We start from the raw sequence: 4868 nt of genomic DNA, 5'->3' as shown, positions 1-4868 counted from the left end.
GGTTTTCTTGGTATTTTATATTGGCAACAATCGAGATGACAAAGAACAAAAAATGCAGAGCTGGGGCTACCACCTTTAGCTTTTCCACACCAGCTGAAATTTGGATCATCTGTTGATCCCTGTGAAACAAAAAAAAGAAACAGAGTCAATTTGTTTTTCAGTGAGATGCTCCAATAACTGCACCACCCATGAATGGCACAGTTCAGCCCAATCTTCCAAAAGAAAAAATAGCTCAATGTCACTACCTCGCTCCATTTCTCTTATACTTTGAATTTATTCCCTTTAATTTATTCTGTACTCTTTTTAATTCTACAGTTTCTTATTTTGTTTTCAACTTGTTCCATTAATGTCTGCTAAAACAATGATATCCTACCACCTCCCATTCTTTCTTTCCCATAGATATCAGCACTAATTAAAAAATAAAGAATTATTGTCCTATTTCAGAGTAATATTATTATTAAGAATGTTTTAATAATTCCAGATTGTCATTCATTTGTTAAATTTTAATATACCGACTCACCAAAGATTGATAATTAAAAGAGAAAATAAAAGCCACTCAGTTGCTTAATCAGAAGGAACAACAAATACACAGTGATAATACTTCAGACAATGAAATATTACACTTCTACAGGACCTTGATGAGACCTGAGTTTTCTTCTCCTTACCCAAGATAGGATATACAGGCATTTATTTTTGTTCATAAAAGTAAAATCCTTCCTTAAGCAAAAATACATAAGGCAAGTAGACTTTTCCCACTGGACTCAAAAACTCAAGCTGTATTCCAAAGCACAAGAACTCTGGTCAAAACAAATCGTTAAACACTTAAAAATACATTTGAAGCATCTGAAATGATATCAACTTTAAATTTAATTGTTAAAAATATAATAAAGATATAATGTGCATTCCAAGTGATAAAATACTCAGAGGGTTTTGACAAGGCAACATGGAGAGGATGCTTCTATTTCATGGAAGAACGTGGAACTAACAGTTAATTCCCCACAATACGGGGTCACTTATTTAAGACAAGGGGAGGCAAAATGTTTTCTGTTGAAGGGCTGAGAGTCTTTAGATATCTCAAATGGCCTGTGGAAACAACTTATCCAGTAAGGCAAGTTCTTGATAAGTAAGAGGATGAATAGTTACTGCGAGTATGTAGGGAATTGAAGTTATAAATCGAAGCAGTTTACAATGACTTTTGGAAGATGGATTAAATTTAAGGAGCCAAAGTATCTACTTCTGCTCCTAAGTAATATCCTTGTACACAAGTAGTAGTGGCACGTTTAAGCTAAGGCAGTAGCAAGACAGATGGGAGACAGAATTGTCACTGGTGTTCAGCTGATGGTAGCGGTGACACTGAAGTTGATGGAGTTGGCCATGTTGATGTGGAGGCTTCCTCCTGTAATTGCTCCTGGGTGGTTAATGAACAAAGCTAAGGTAAGATGTTGGAAAGATGGACAGCTCTCTTTTTTTACATCCAACAAAAGCCTTTACAATAAAACACAGCATTTTCTACTGTATAACAAAAGCTGGTGCTGCAGAACATAGGATTGTCATAATTGAAGACAACTATCACTTTCATAAAATCAATGAGGAAAGCTTCTGTGCCATGATAGTTTGGTTGCAATGGGAGCTACGTTGTGGTTTCTCAATCCTTTGTAAACTCTTTAGCATTCGATTCCAATAACCTTTCCTCATCATTCCTGATGTGCTTCATCAAATTTGCCAATCTGCAAAGTCTTCTCAATGAACCTTCAGGTTCATAAATCCATGGGAGCCAAGCACGCATTCTGGTCAAAATGTCATCCATACCTGAATAGTGAGTTTGTTGCTGCTGCTCTTCTCCAAAATGATATGCCTCATTTCATGCTGCAGGTAGTCGGCCTTGAACATAACAGCATCCTGTAACACTGAAATGGTGTTAAGGCTAAATCACTGCCTGCATGTTAACAACCACATCCTTGTGGTCAAACAAATTTGCAGGAGCATTGTGAATGAACAAGGCTCTGCAGTTTATGTTTTTTCTGCACAATATTGTTTGATAAAGCTAAGAAAAATAATAAAATATAATTTTAAAAGAGCAGTGTTGCATTTGCACATAACTGGGACAACGATCTTTGAGTCTTTGGGTGCTCTGAGTGGTAGACTGAGACAGGTTTAAGTTAGAGTAACTCTCTGTATTGCTTCCAAGAGGAGTTCTCCCTGAAGACTGGAGTGGTTTTTTCATCCCTCAGGATGAATATGAGGGAGGGCATCCACTTCCTGAAAAACCCCACATGGAGTCATAGATGGTAACAGGCTCTTTGTCCTATGTCACCCATGATAATCAACATGCCTAACTGAGCTAGTCCCATTTACCTGCAGCCATATCCCCATCAACTTTTCCTGTCCTCATACCTGTCCAAAAAACCTCTAACATGTAAATTGATTTTGCCTCCACCACATCCTCTAGCAACTTGTCCCACTTATTCGCTACCTGTGTGAAAAGGTTGCCTCTCAGGTCCTTTTAAAATCTTTCCACTCTCACTACACCTGCTAGTTTTGCATTGGTCTGTCCAAAGGAAAAGAGTTTGCTGTTCACCTTATCTATGCCTCTCAAGATTTTATACATTTCTGTAAGGTCGCTCCTCAGCCTCCTATTATCCAGGGAAAGAATATCCAACCCCATCCAGCATCTCCTTATAACCAAAGCCCTCCAAGTCCTGGTGACATCCTCGAATCTCCTTTGCATTCTCTCCAGCTTAATGACATCTTTCCTATGGAAGGGTGCCCATGGCTGTACGCAGTACTCCAAATGAGGTTTTCCCAATGTCTTGTACAACCGCATTATGACTTCTCAGCTGCTGTAGTCAACATTCTGACTGATGAAAGCAAGCATGCTGTAAGGGAAGAGTTACATTTGATTCCTTCTTGGTGTTTGCTAAAATAAAATGGAAATTTGAAAGAAAATGGTGTCAGCTTGAAATATGGCAATGGCCTGTTTCCACTACACCCCAGTTCCCTTACTTGACCAATATTTTACCTCCATTTTGAATGAGCATTGTTAAGATTAGATACCAGTGAAGAACGTTTTCCTCCTTAGATGCCTGCAGTTTCTATTTTTAAGTTGTGTGTAAGCTAAAGATTCTGACAGATAAAAAGGGATCTTGAAGGGTATAAAGAGGGGCAATTTCTTTGAGCAAAGGGGGGAATTGTCTCTTAGGCCTGGTCACAACTAGCGCTAGTTCTAAGAGTAGGAGATAAAAAGAAGGCTGCATCAAAGGTTGGCAGATCTGTGGTTCCCTCTAGTGCTGTGCAGATCAGCTCACTAAGTGGAAGGTAAGTATTATTTTTGTTTTCTTTACTACTACTTTATTAATCATTCATTTCTTTCTATCCTGCATGTTTTATATCACTCTAATAAAGTAATTCCTTATGGCCTTAACACATGTACAGTGCCTCCTTTGTCTGCAAATACCTCATCCTGCTGAATCAAGACAGAACACGTTACACATGCCACATGCCTTCTTTACCATTCTATTTACTAATGTTGCTACCGTCAGTGAACTTTGTACTTGCACCCCTAGATCCCTCTGTTCTACAATACTCCTCAGGACCGTACCATTTCATATTTATCTGATTATACACCAAACTGCCATTTCTCAGCCCACTAGCCCAGTTGATCAAGATCCAGTTGTAACCTTGGATAATCTCCTGTGGTTTTCTCCCACAGTCCCAAGATGTACTGGTTGGTCAGTTAATTGGTCATTCAGACTGTGGGAGGAAACCAGAGCACCCAGAGGAAACCCATGCAATCATGAGGAAAACATATATACTCCTTAGAGACAGTGGCAGGAAATGAACCTGGGTCGCTAGTACTGTAAAGCATTTTGCTAACCACTACACTACCATGCCACCCTATTCTCATCCAAATTAGTAATATAAATGACGAACTAAAGTGGATCAAGCAATGATCCCTGTAAAGCACTGTTAAGCATGGAAGCAGAGTTGTACACCCTAGAAACAGATCATTTCGCCCATCTGGTCCATGCTGACCAAGATGCTGGTCTAAGCTGTTCCCATTTGCCTACATTTGACTCGTATTTCTCAAACTTACCCATCCAAATAGTCATAGGCCTCCAATCTAGGAAAAAACCCTTTGACTCCTACCATCACCAAATAAAAATAAAGAGCAGAGCCACAAAATTGAGGATTTTATGGAAGACAAAATGGCATGGATGGAAGTGCAAAATGGATTATTGGCAGTAATTAATACACTGGAGAGAAAGCAAGAAAAGCTTTGTAAATTAAGGACACATGTCCTAAAGACAAGTATCTGTACTTGTTATAAAGGAAGTGTAAGAAAGATTCAGCAGACTAGTTCTTGGCACAAATGCGTCATCTGAGGAGAATTTGAGAAAGCCAAGCATTTTTTCCTCTAAATGAAGGGTGAACTCATTGCAAAATATCATATTCTTAGGAGACTCAACAAGGTAGAAGCAGGGAGGATACTTCCCCTGACTTAGAAGTCAAGAATTATGGGCACAGGTCCAAAATAAAGGGCAAGTCATTTTAGACTAATGTGAATGTGACTATCCAATGTAAAAATATCATCCAAATGCACAGTAACAGAAGCTCTGCATCCATTTAACTGCTTACCCATTTCTTTGTTTTGGCTCTATTCGGTTAGTGATAGATTTCAGTCCATGCCACCTCCTGCTCCACACATGATTCTTCACATTTCCTGCAGGAGAATGACAAAAGGTCAAACAAGAAGTGCCTTGTGAACTGTGTTGTTCTGATATTTGACAAGCGGACTTCACCATCCTGCATTTTCTGTCTATCTTATGTTTCTTATCAAAGCTGTATTCTTACCACCTTGATTCTGTGTA

Source organism: Mobula hypostoma, chromosome 25, assembly GCF_963921235.1.
Source record: "Mobula hypostoma chromosome 25, sMobHyp1.1, whole genome shotgun sequence".
In the NCBI taxonomy this organism is placed as follows: Eukaryota; Metazoa; Chordata; class Chondrichthyes; order Myliobatiformes; family Myliobatidae; genus Mobula; species Mobula hypostoma.
This window is presented reverse-complemented; position numbering follows the sequence as displayed.